The sequence below is a fragment of the Rissa tridactyla genome, chromosome 2 (assembly GCF_028500815.1).
Source record: "Rissa tridactyla isolate bRisTri1 chromosome 2, bRisTri1.patW.cur.20221130, whole genome shotgun sequence".
Classification (NCBI taxonomy): domain Eukaryota; kingdom Metazoa; phylum Chordata; class Aves; order Charadriiformes; family Laridae; genus Rissa; species Rissa tridactyla.
The window spans coordinates 2,153,693-2,167,347 of NC_071467.1; positions in this window are offsets into that span (position 1 = coordinate 2,153,693).

Genomic DNA, 13,655 nt, shown 5'->3' on the forward strand with positions numbered 1-13,655 from the left:
TCTGATCTGCTAAGACCTCACCTGCAGTGCTGCCTCCAGCTCTGGGGACCCCAACATAAGAAGGACATGGACCTATTGGAGTGGGTCCAGAGGAGGCCACAAAGATGATCAGAGGGCTGGAGCATCTGTTCTATGAAGACAGACTGAGAGAGTTGGAATCTTTAAGGTCCTTTCCAACCCAAACCATTCTATGACTCTATGAACAAGATACTATAAGCTGAAGGCAGACGAATTCAGACTGGAATACAGGTACACATTTTTAACCTCAGAAGCCACTTACAAGGAACAGATTGCTAAATGCTTGGATGGATTCTCTCTAAGGGGAAATATTTTTTGTAGAGAGTGATGTGACTGAGAATGGGACAGAATTATGGTGTAGACACCTACACTTCAGCCGTTCCTTGTGCCTGCCTTGAGAAGCATTGGAAATACAGAGAGGCACAATTAATTTGATGAGGGTACAATTAATTTGACCTGTAGTTAACATCTACTCTAGGATGGAGTAGACTGGAAATGGCCATTTCTTAGTGGTGGCTGTTAAAGTAGCTTGAATGAATAGTTCTAGTGGAGCCTTCTGCATTAAAAATATCCAAGGTTTGGGGAGATGGGTCCTATTTTCATTGTCTTTTCACGTTTGTACCAAGCCTGGCATTGCAAGCCAGAACAAGAAGCATACACTGGGAAAGAAAATAAACTGTGATTGCACAGCAATCCTTGGTGGGGATTTCTCCAGCTATACCAAAACCACAGAGGCAGGCATGTGGCAAATTAGGCTGAGCACAAAAGGTGACACCTGGGAGAAAATCAGAAAGTCCCAACACCCTGACTGTCCTCTGATTTCATTAGAGGTAAACAGAGAGAATTCTTCACACAGCCGCATGCTTCAGCCCTCCCTTTTATGATGCACTTGAACCAAAGAGATTTTTTGAGTTCCCCACCAGCTAAAAAGCATTAGACACAGCTGATTGCAGCCACTTCTCAGTGCTCGTGCTCCATGACTTTGACTTGTGCATCTGCGTAGCTGTCATCGCTTCGACAAGCCACATGTGGAGGAGGCTAATCTTCCCCTCCCTTCATTGGCCATGGATGCTTCACATCTTTGATCTCTGACCAGTTTGTCAGCATGTTTCCCGTATTTCAGCTATTATGGGCAGGGATCACAGCTTCTGGATGAGATCTGGTCTGAAAAGCATAAAATCTGTGTGGGTGAGGCACTGTGTTTTGTAGTTACACCCCCAGACCAAATCAGAGTCCTAAAACACAGAACAATGCTATCTGGTTAAACATTAACCTGAACCTCTCTTGTAAGGAGCAGGTAGCATGGCATGCAAAGTTAGTATAGCTCTTTTCCCACTCATCTGGTGTAGGCTGCACCTGGAAATTACGTCTCTGCATATTTATTTCCTCCCAACAGTCACAGAAGGTCTTTTTTGTTCGTTTTTTTGCTAAAATGTAATTCTCTCCTCATCCAGTTCACCTCCAGGTCCATCTATTTTTTCTGGTCTTCCTCACTCTGGGGGCTGTTCAAGGCTTATATTCTCCCTGGAGGTTTGCCTGCATTTGTATAGGAATGAGTATTTTGCTCACTTACGACCTCTGCTCCTAAGCTCTCCCAATGCCTTGGGTCTGTTGCCTCTTACCCTATCACCGTGCATCTTCAGGAAGAGTCTGGCTCAGTCTTCTCTATAACTTCGATTGAGTAGTTGTAGACAGGAATAAGGTTTTCCTTTCGTCTTCTCTTCTCCAGGGTGAAGAAAACTAGTCCCTCAGCCTCTCCTCGTATCTCCTGGGCTCCAGACCCTGGAAAACATCTGCTGAAGTTTCTCTGTTTTCTCAATGTCTTTCTAGTACTGGTGTCCCAAAGTAGAAGTATTTGTTATGATTTTCAGCTCCTCAACCAGAAAGCTAAATGACGTTTTTCCTTCTTATTCATTTTTCTCTCCTTTACTAGGAGAGTACATGGGTGTGAAGCACACTGTCCTATCAGAGCACTATCCCTGACGTCCAGCAGTGCCTACTTTGTGTTAGACAACCCAGGTGGGCTGAGAGAGCAATCAACTTGCTTTTTTATAGAATTACAGAATGGTTTGGGTGGGAAGGGACCTTAACGATCATCTCATTCCAACCCCTGCCCATAGCAGGGACACCATCCACTAGAACAGGTTGCTCAAAGCCCCATCCAGCCTGGCCTTGAACACTTCCAGGGACGGGGCAGCCACAGCTTCTCTGGGCAACCTGGGCCAGTGCCTTACCACCCTCACAGTCAAGAATGTCTTCCTAATATCTAATCTAAATTTCCCCTCTTTCAGTTTAAAACCATTCCTCGTCGTTCTATGGCTCCCCTCCCTGATACAGAGTCCCTCCCCAGTTTTCCTGGAGCCCCCTTTAGGGACTGGAAGGAGCTCTAATGTCTCCTTGGAGCCTTCTCTTCTCCAGACTGAAAAACCCTGACTCTCTCAGCCTGTCGTCCCAGCAGAGGGGCTCCAGCCTTCTGATCATCTTCATAGCCTCCTCTGGCCCTGCTCCAACAGGTCCATGTCTTTCCTGTGCTGAGGCCTCAGAACTGAACACAGCACTGAAGGGAGGTCTCCCCAGAGAGGAGCAGAGGGGCAGAGTCCCCCCCCTCACCCTGCTGGCCATGCTACTGAGGATGTAGCCTGGGATGCAGGGGGCTTTCTGAGCTGCGGGCACGCATTGTTGGCTTGTGTTGAGGTTCTCATCCACCAACACCCCCACGTTCTTCTCCTCAGGGCTGCTCTCAATCCATTCTCTTCCCAGCCTGCATCTGTGTGTGGGATCTGCCAAAGCACGTGGTGCTTGAACTGGGACAGAGACATGCAGGGATGTACCACCAGGTACTTCGCAGTGATGAGGTGTCATCACCCAAAATGGGACAACAACAATAGTAGCCTGGCTGCTTTCACACTGCTGCTTCACAATCCCATACATATCTTCCTGCACAATAGCTTGTAGCTTGAGATGAGTAGGAAGACGAGTTTCATGTAATTTCCAGTTAGATTGGGATTTTTCTTCATTCCCAAGAAGATTCTGAACCTCCTGATATTTTGGGTAATATTTTCCCTAGTAATTCCTAGAATTATGGTTGGTCTTTGATGGAAATTTTTGAATAGAAGAGTGAAATTTTTCCAGCTTTGCCCAACCTAGTGAAAAATCAAAATAATTAAATTGTTTAGAAAAGTTTTGAGAGTAAAAATAAGCTGGGAATTTTAGATTCTGGAAATAAAAAAGAACAACTTAGCATACTTTGTATCTGAGCTCTGTGTAAACATTTCATGGAGCTTCTTTGCCTATCCCTTGCAACAATAGCGGAAGTGGAAAGTGGGCTGTTTATTTTAAAAACAAACAAACAAAAATAATTAATTTTGTAAGATAACCCAGCAAGTGTTTTGAAATGCTGGCAGAGGGACGTGGTTCATGTTACAGATGCAAGGCAAGGAGAGCTTCACGCTGAGATGGATAACTTGACATGTCCAGAAGCTGTCTGAGAAAATCAGGCAGGACTTTTGAGAGATTAGCTTTGCATAGACATCCATCCAACACTTGTATGGGGCTGGGATGAGTTGCTACCCAATTTTTTATTAATGTGAATGTCTCACAAAGTGATCTGCATTCTCTTCCTAGCTCAGCTCGGTGATGAATTTTGTAGGCCAATCTGGCTGCAGCTGCTTGCTTCAACTACCAGCCCGAGAGACCTCCCCCTGGGATTTGGAGCCGACTAAGACAGGTTTCCCCAGGGAGCAGCAGGTATCAGCCAGGACTCTTGATGAACACACCATCATATATGCAGAACTAAGATACCTACAACATATTTCTCTGAATATATTGTGTTTTCTCCCTTTCCCCAGTGGCACAGCAAAGGGAGTGCACTGCTTGGGCAGGTGAGTGCTCTGCTTGGAAGCCCTCCAGGTAAAATCCAGCTTCGTGACTCCATGATATAGCGCAGGCAAGGAAACTGGGAGGCATCAAATACCCCTGCCAGAATGCTCCAGGTTTGGGACCTGGCACAACTGCCTCTGAAAGGCATGAGAAGCATGGACCTGGGTCGTGCTTTCAATCATCACAGAGTAGTATGAATCCATTGTGCTTGCTAATTCATCCTTAGAGGAAGCATTTCAGGAGGCCAAGGCATTTATGACCTCCTGCTGAGACTGCAGAGCCATTCAGTAATATCCGTAGGAGGAGGCATGGAGGTTTCCTTTTAAGTCCCTGCATAAACATGAACTTTGTTGCTGCTGACAACTTGAACCGCAGTCTGTCCCCTCTGGAAGAGCATCACTCTAATTCCCTGCTGTCCACAGAGTTGCACAGCAGGACCTCATCTCATTTTCCGCTTATTTATTATGCATGGCTGTTCTCATTTGCTGTGTTTCTCCATGCACTTTTCTGATCAAGCCAGGAGAGACTCACCTTTAGTAATGCAGTGTTACATTAACCTCCTGCAAAAAAAAATAATACCTGGATAGTTGTACCCAGAACCATAGAATGATAGAGTCATAGAATTGTTAGGGTTGGAAGGGACCTTGAAGATATCTAGTTCCAACCCCCCCTGCCATGGGCAGGGGCATCTCCCACTAGCTCAGGTTGCTCAGAGCCCCATCCAGCCTGACCTTAAAAACTTCCAGGGATGGGGCTTCCACCACCTCTCTGGGCAACCTGTTCCAGTGTCTCACCACCCTCATGGTGAAGAACTTCTTCCTAACGTCCAATCTGAATTGACCCCTCTCTAGTTTTAATCCATTCCCTCTAGTCCTACATCCTAAAAAGTCCCTCACCAGCTTTCTTGTAGGCCCCTTAAGATACTAACGGAATTCTGGGCTGCATAGGGAAGAGTGTGGCCAGCAGGTCAAGGGAGGTCATTCTCCCCCTCCACTCTGCACTGGTGAGGCCACAACTGGAACACTGTGTCCAGCTCTGGGCTCCCCAGTTCAAGAGAGACAGGGAACTACTGGACACAGTCCAGCGTAGGGCAACAAAGATGATTGAGGGACTGGAGCATCTTCCTTAGGAGGAAAGGCTGAGAGAGCTGGGACTCTAGCCTGGAGAAGAGAAGGCTGAGGGGGGACCTTATTAATGTTGACAAGTATCTAAAGGGTGGGTCTAAGGAGGATGGAGCCAGACTCTTTTCAGTGGTTCCCAGTGACAGGATGAGGGGCAATGGGCACAAGTTAGAACATGGGAAGTTCCGATCAAATATGAGAAAAAACTTCTTTATGGTGAGCGTGACAGAGCACTGGAACAGGCTGCCCAGGGAGGTTGTGGAGTCCCCTTCTCTGGAGATTTTCAAGACCCACCTAGATGCAGTCCTGAGTAATGTGCTCTAGGCAATCCTGCTCTAGCAGGGGAGTTGGACTAGATGATCTCTAGAAGTCCCTTCCAACTCTGAAAAATTCCGTGAATTCCGTGAATTCCGTGATACTGGTAGGCCACTATAAGGTCTCCTTGGAGCCTTCTTTTCTCCAGACTGAACAACCCCAACTCTCTCAGTCTGTCGTCATAGGAGAGGTGCTCCAGCCCTCTGATCATCCTCGTGGCCCTTCTCTGGACACCTTCCAGCACGTTCATATCTTTCTTGTAGTAGGGGCTCCAGAATTGGACGCAGTACTCCAGGTGGGGTCCCACGAGAGTGGAATAGAGGGGGAGAATCACCTCCCTCTACCTGCTGGCCACATTTCTTTTAAAGCAGCCCAGGATCCGGTTAGCTTTGTGGGCTGCTAGTGCGCACTGACGGCTCATGTTGAGGCTCTCGTCCACCAGCACCCCCAAGTCTAAGTCCTTTTCTTCAGGGCTGCTCTCAAGCCAGTGACTGCCCAGCCTATATCGGTGCTTGGGATTGCCCCGACCCAGATGGAGGTCCTTGCACTTGTTCTTGTTGAACTTCATGAGGTTGGCATGGGCCCACCTCTCCAGGCTGTCAAGGTTGCTCTGGATGGCATCCCTTCCGTCCAGCGTGTCAGCCCCCCCCCCCAGCTTGGTGTCTTCGGCAAACTTGCTGAGGGTGCACTCAATGCCACTGTCCATGTCGCTGACGAAGATGTTAAACAAGACCGGTCCCAGTACTGATCCTTGAGGGACTCCACTTGTCACTGGCCTCCACTTGGACAAGGACCCATTGACGGCCACTCTTTGGGTGTGGCCATCAAGCCAGTTCTTTATCCACTGAATTGTCAGTCCATCAAAGCCACATTTTATCACCTTGGAGACCAGGATGTCATGGGGGACAGTGCCAAAGGCTTTGCTCAGGTCCAGGTAAATGACGTCAGTTGCTCTCCCCTTGTCTATTGATGTTGTGAGCTTCTCACAGAAGGCCACCAGGTTTGTCAGGCTGGATTTGCCCTTGGTGAAGCCGTGTTCATTGTACCCAGTCACCTCTTTGTTATTCTTCTGCCTCCGTAGTGCCTCCAGGAGGATCTGCTCCATAATCTTACTAGGCACAGAGGTGAGATTGACTGGCCTATAGTTCCTGGGTTCCTCCTCCTTTCCCTTTTTGAAAATGGGGATTATGTTTCCCCTTTTCCAGTCAGTGGGGACTTCACCAGACTGCCTTGACTTTTGGAATATAATAAAGAGTGGTTTAGCAACCTCATCCGCCAGCTCCTTCAGTACGCATGGGTGTATCCCATAGGGTCCCATGGACTTGTTCACTTTCAGGTTCAACAGATCTTCACTTACAATGGGCAGTTCTTTCCAACCCCTGCCATTGTATTCTGTGACTCCGGGAGTGTGGCTGGAACCCTTGCAAGTGAAGACTGAGGAAAAGAAGTCATTGAGAACCTCGTCCTTCTCCATGTCACTTGTCACCAGCTGCCACGTTTTCTTTCTGAGGGGGCCCACACCCTGCCTAGTCTTCTTCTTACCATTAATACGCCTATAGAAATTTTTGCTCTTTCCCTTGATCTCTTTGGCTAGATTTAATTCCAACTGAGCTTTAGCTTTTCTCACCAGGTCTCTTGCTGTTCAGACAGCTTCCTTATATTCCTCCCATTCCAGCTGTCCTTTCTTCCACTCCTTATAAATTTTCTTTTTGTGTGACAGTGTGTCCAGGAGTTCCTTGTTCATCCAGGCAGGTCTCCTAGCATTCTTTCCTGCCTTTCTCTTTGTTGGTATAGTTTGCTCCTGGACATGGAGAAGGTGATCCTTGAATACTGACCAGCTGTCCTGGGCCCGCCTTCCCTCTAGAGCTTTGTCCCACGGCACTTTGGCCAGCAGAATGAGTGTCACAGTTTGCAAGCAGAGTTGTGTGTATGCATACGCAGGGAAGCAGTTCTGTACACTTGTAAAATCCAGGAAGCTCTTTTGAAAACTTGTTTTTAAAACAAGTCTAGATGATGTATTTCAATCAGAGAAGAATACCCATGGTCATAGAACAAGAAGAGATTATCTTTCACTTAATGACTATGTAAATATGACTCATGTCCTTCAGGGCAAAGCTGTGTCATTAGTCAATAGTTGTGCACTTGGAAATCTCTGCTCCTGATGGCAACTTCACCTTCCCCTTTACAAACAAGCCAACAGGTACAGCACAGCTGCTGTTCTGTAGTCCTCTGAAGAGGAAGAATCAAGACTATTGCTGACTTTTGAAAACATATCCAGCTGTAAGCAACAACAACTGGTGTATAATGAAAGGAGTTTTGAGGGTAAAGCAGAAAACAAGGAGTTGCCCCCCAGTATGGATCCAGATCTGGAATTATAACACAGATGAGGTTGGAAGGGAGCTCTAGGATCTGTAGTCCACAACCCCCTGGGAAAAGCAGGGCTGGTGTGGGGTCCAATCCAGCTAATCTCTCCACTAGCTGCTGTTACTTTGCACATGAGCAGAGCCCACATGAGCACAGATCCGTCCTCTCCTTCCTCAGCCCCAAGGCAGAAGCATGAGCCATAGTATTACTTTGTACAAACACCTCGGAAACGTGTAGATTGAAGTCCTGATCCAAAGCTCACAGTAAATTATAAAGGTTGACAGACTTTCCCCAGGCTACAGTAGGATGAGGGTGGGATGGGAACTGAGACATCCTTCATAGTTGCCCTGAACCATCAGCTCTCCCTTATTCACCAATGAACAACATTTCTTCTTGCAAACAGAACTGTTTCTGTTTGTTGGGACATGTTTGCAACCTGCTTCTGATTTTCTTTGGAGTAATTAGTCATTTAGAAGTGGTCACAAACCACATAGAGCCTTTGTTTCTTATTTTTGCAAAGGGCTTTAGTTGAGTGTCACATGGAAGGATGCACAGGCTTGCAACATGGCTTCTCTGACTATAAAATGGGAAGAATATTTATCACCTAGCTTTGATGCTGAAGTCCTTGTGTCTAAATTCAGACACTGAGCTCCTCAGAGGGAAAGCAGCTATAGAGCTTCAAAGCCTTGTTTCTGTGCTCTTATTTGATTCATATCCAGGGAGTGCAGGACACTTTACAGATGCAAAGCTACTAGTTTTCCTGAGAGAAGGATCTTACAGAAAGCCTGAAGCTAGGTTGGAAACGTTGCAGTCTTCATCTCCCAAAATGAAGGTCTGGATGCCCAGCGCATCCTTGTCCTAGTTATCAGCCTGAATTAGAATATGCAGCTATTTATAATGGAAACCTACATCTCAGTTCCAAAAATAGAGTGGAATAAAACCTCGTGAGGAATTAAAAAAAACATTAGAAGTAACAGCACTGCATTTTGAGAGCTCAGGTATGTCGTGGACCTGGTTTGCTTTAAAAGCTGTTTACTTCAGTGGTGACAAGCTCCACTAGCTGTGTCTTTCCAGACCTATACCCATAGCAGGATTTGGCCCAGGACTTGGGCAGATACTGAGTTTTAAGGAGAGAAGCGATTCTATGAAATAAGGAACCAAAAAGTTTGGCCCTATGTCTCTTTCTGTGATCAGGAAAAAGATGATCTGACTCTGTGCTGGACTTGCTGGGGCTGCAGACAGGGTTAGTGCAGGTCATGCAGCAACCTGCTGCCACCCATCCCCGTGACATGGTCAGTGTCTTGGGACTTGGGTGCACCCAGGTCACAGCAGAGACATTTACTGGGGCTCTTTCTACCTAAATGCTGTGTCTGGGAGGAGGTGAAGGGTCTAGAGAATAAGTCTTATGAGGAACAACTGAGGGAGCTGGGGTTGTTTAGCCAGGGGAGACCTTTTTGCTTCTACAACTACCTGAAAGGGGGTTGTAGTGAGGGGGGTCGGTCTCTTCTCCCAAGTAACAAGTGATAGGACAAGAGGAAATGGCCTCAAGTTGCACCAGGGGAGGTTTAGTCTGGATATTAGGAAAACTGTCTTCACCAAAAGGGTTGTCAAACATTTTTGCTTGGTTTGTTTGTTTGCATGGTTCTTGTAAGAGTTAGGTTGATGGTTGGACTAGATGATCTCAAAGGTCCCTTCCAACCTAGGCAATTCTGTGATTCTGTAACATGTCAGTCCTTCCCAAAAACAAAGCATGAGCACCTTGGAGACAATCAGCTGCTGACTTCTTGGGGGGTGTAGATAGTGCTTGACATCTAGCTGCTGCCTGACTATAAATAAAGCATCTCCTAAAAGCCTCATTAATCTTACACATACCTACTCCTCCTTAATGAATGTTGTCACGTGTTATTTCAAGGTTTGCGTGATTACAGGATACCATAAAACCCATTAACTCTCCCTTTGGCTCCCGGGCTCTCAAGATCATGCCAAAGTAAACAAGTGAGATTATTGAGCAACTAAGGAGAAACAATAACACAGGCACATCCATCCACCCACGCGTAGAGTCCCACAAGCACGTGCTCCCACTGTCCTGGCATTTCCAAAACACAGCCAGTCCCACAGCTCCCAGCCCAAATACTGCTGGCATCATGGTTCAGAGGCTGGGGGACAGCTGTGCCCTCTGTGGGATGGATCCCACCACCCTGGCTCAGGTCCCTGTGACTTCTCAGCTTGAAAAAAGCATCTTTGCCCTCCCCCTGAGTACTGCAGGGTATGGGACCCAGCTCCCTGCTGGTGGGGTGGAGGATGGTTGAGCTCCGCAGGTTGGTGGGCTTCATGGAAAGGAAAGGAAAGTCCACCACTAAACCATGTCTCTCAGCAATACATCTACCCATCTTTTAAGTACCTCCAGGGATGGTGACTCAACCACTTCCCTGGGCAGCCTGTTCCAATGCTTGACAACCCTTTTGGTGAAGACAGTTTTCCTAATATCCATCTTAAACCTCCCCTGGCACAACTGGAGGCCATTTCTTCTTGTCCCATCTCTTATTACTTGGGAGAAGAGACCGACCCCCACCTCTCTACACCCTCCTTTCAGGTAGTTATAGAGAGCGAGAAGGTCTCCCCTCAGCCTCCTTTTCTCCAGGCTAAGCAACCCCAGTTCCCTCAGCCACTCCTCCTAGACTGATTTCTTATTCATGAGGAACTCCAACCGGCCCTTTACATTTTTGCACAGAGCCATCACAGCAAATGTGGGCTTGTAGAAAACCCTTCTATGATTTGAGGACATCATTAGGTAAAAAGGCCACTTTCTAGTTGCATTGCTCAAAGGCAAAGATAAACTTGATCCTTTTCCCAAGCTGGCCACGGCTGGTGGCCTGTAGCACTTCATTTAAAATCCTTTCTTTTCTCTGGGTAGAAGTCAGATGTCTTGCTATTAACTCTCCCTTCCTCACTAGGATGTCTTTCCTCCTCTGCTTCAAGTGTGACAGTCTTACTATCTCCTGGGTGTTTGTTTCTTTTTCAGATTTGGATGTCATCTCCAAACACAGTGACAGCTGTTTTTACACTACAAACACCTCTTCCTTCCCCTGTGTCCTCTCTCCCCAGAGCCAGGAGATGGGAAGCAGCCAGGAAAGATTAAAAAAAAATTATGGCTTCTTTTTAGCACAGCTTTACAAAGACATGGCTCATCTTATCATGGATTTGTGTGTGTGCAGGTAACAACATACAGCTGCTGGTTTGAATTCGTTGCACGGCAAGAGTTTGTGAAGTCCCTCTGAGTTTCAGGAAAACAAATACTCAGGTGGAAGACACTCTACTGAAGCCTTCACTGGGACTGAAGACAGCTCAGCCCTTTTTGAGGCTTCAGAGGATCCATGTCAAAGAACTACATCAAAGCATATTGTTAATGAGTATTTGCCGTTCTGCCACTCTCAGCACATGGTGAGGGTGTCCTGATGCCACCGGGAACCCAGAGCCCACTCCCTGCTGTGGGTTGGTGCTCCTTGCTGGGAGTGGTGGCACATCCCTCTGTAAGCATCTCCCATCACTGCTGCCTCACAGTCACCCTCTGAAATCCTGCTGCTGCCCGGGGGAGAGTTTCGGCTGGCAAAGTGCCACCCACCCCCAGATTTTCATGTAGGCAAGTGGAAAAACGTTGTGCCATAGCCTGTGTTTTGTGCATCATCTGGGGAACCAGCCGAGCAGCAAAGGTGAGTGCATTGCACCAACACTCAGAGAAGGTGCCAAGCTTCTCCCAAGCATCAGGGAGCTCCTCACCCTGCTCCTCACAAGTCCAAAGGTACTGCAGAAACAAACGCACCAACATGAGCACCTTGACATCACTCCATCTCCTTTTTCAGGCAGTCTTTTGTATCTCATTCCCATATTATTGAGAAAAGGCGATTTCTTTTGCAAGGAGATGAAGGGATGTTCATGCACACAGCTGACAACAGAGCAGGAGTGAGCCTTATTGCTCCAAACACTGGTGAGTCCAGGGCAAGGTTGTATGTTAAAACAAGAGTCAGACAGTTCTGGTGTGCCATCACTGATGTGACTGAGGGCATATCAAATTGCCCTTGCAATGGGGAGGAAAAGCATGGAAACATAAAAAATATATCCACATCTTGTATTCAGATACCTGCAGGCCAAAGGGAGCATGTAGTGTTTTTGTTCAGGTGTCTGGGTTAGATTTTTGTGACTCTGACCCAAGGATTTCGTATGCTATGGCCTCTGGTTGCCTTTAACATTGTGGATCGGTATGGATTTCAGCAACATGCCCATGAGGGACTAGTGCAAAATCAGTTCATCCCAAGGAACAGTGTCCTTACCCACATATTACTAAGTGTATTCACAAGCTTAAATCGCAGCTTGCACCCAAGATGTGTTGCAGGACCGTGCCTGGAGCTACTAATGTGTGGCAATTCCTGTCTGTTTAATAGGGGCTGACTGGGGAAAGGGGATCAGGATCTAGCCCAGCCTCAGATAGGACACAGAATGATTAATTGACATACTCTGCGGTTTTTAAAACCTCATGGCTTTTTAAAACCTCTACAAACTGTAGATTGTAATCCCACGGAATGAGGAGGAAGACATTTTGGGAAGGCAGTTAATGCATGCGCAGGCCATCTGCCCCATCCTTTTACAATACTCTGAGCATCCCTCAGTATCCTAAGTGCATCCCTGCCCATCCCAAGTGATCCTAATCTACTTTGCTAAATTGAGATACAACCATCATGCTGTGCTTGCCTCCCCGCCCCCTCAACATATCTGCTTCAAATACCACAAAGTTTCCTTTTGCCTCATTTTTAGGAAATTTGCCTTATTCTCAGTCCTGGGGCCTTACTGAATAAAGAGGATTCAGATTTTTGTTCCCCTGGAATTAGGGATGCGAGAGTCATGCAGAAGAACAATGAAGGTAACCGAGAGAGGATGTGCCGGCGTGTCAGAGGCAGCAGTTCCAAGTCACCCACAGCCTAATACAGAAAAATAGATCTATTTTAAGAAGAAAAAAAAAAATAGTGTGCATGATAGGTTTTAGATGAGAAATAATTTGGGAGTGATATTGAAAATGATATCACTCCTGCTGCACTTCAGTCCTGCCAAGCGTATTCTATAATTAATAACTACTTCAGATGAAGTGACTTCCTTTTGAATGTGCAGTATTAAACATTTAAATCCCTATCTGTAAATATAAGGCTGTGGCAGATATATCCATAAGCCTTGCAGCTACATGCTAATATATATTTATATTCTAGATAGGTATTTTTAGCAAGAACTACAAGTTCTTTCTGTATTTGATTACATCAGAGCTCTATTTTACATAAATGTCTGGACTACAAAAATATCCCCTTCTTTTTCCTTCTCTTGGAGTTTTGCAATAATTTCTACCCTAGTCTCCTCTGTTTTTCTTTCATGCCCACCTGGATTAATGCAACTTTCAAGAGGACTGTTTTTTTTTTTCCCCCCCTTCTCCCCCCCAAAGAAGACAGAATACATACAATTCAAAGAAATCAAGCAGAAAAAAAACATCTTCTGGCGTTTCCCACCTTGCATCTGGAGCCAGCCTGCAATCAGGGCATGCCAAGATAACTACCACCACTCATGACTACACATGATGTGACCAGTCTCCTGCTGTGGAAAGCAACTGCAAATGATCCCTGCTGCAAACCCTGGTCCTTTAAGTATTAATCATGCTGTTTGTGTAGCTTTGCTCTCCCACAACACCAGTGATGCTTTTGCTGGAATCTTGCCCACGTCAAAGCAGCATGAATGAGACTGGGTCCTGATCCAGCCCAAGCCAAGGCTGGTTGTACGCTGTGTTTCCAGAGGAAAAACTATCCTTTGAAATGTCTGTTCCACCTTAAAGACTCGTGGAGCCCATGAGGAAAGCCCACGCAAGGCAGACATATCACCCTGATGGTTGGCTGGAGGTGGGACTCAACAAGGTATACCAGTTTG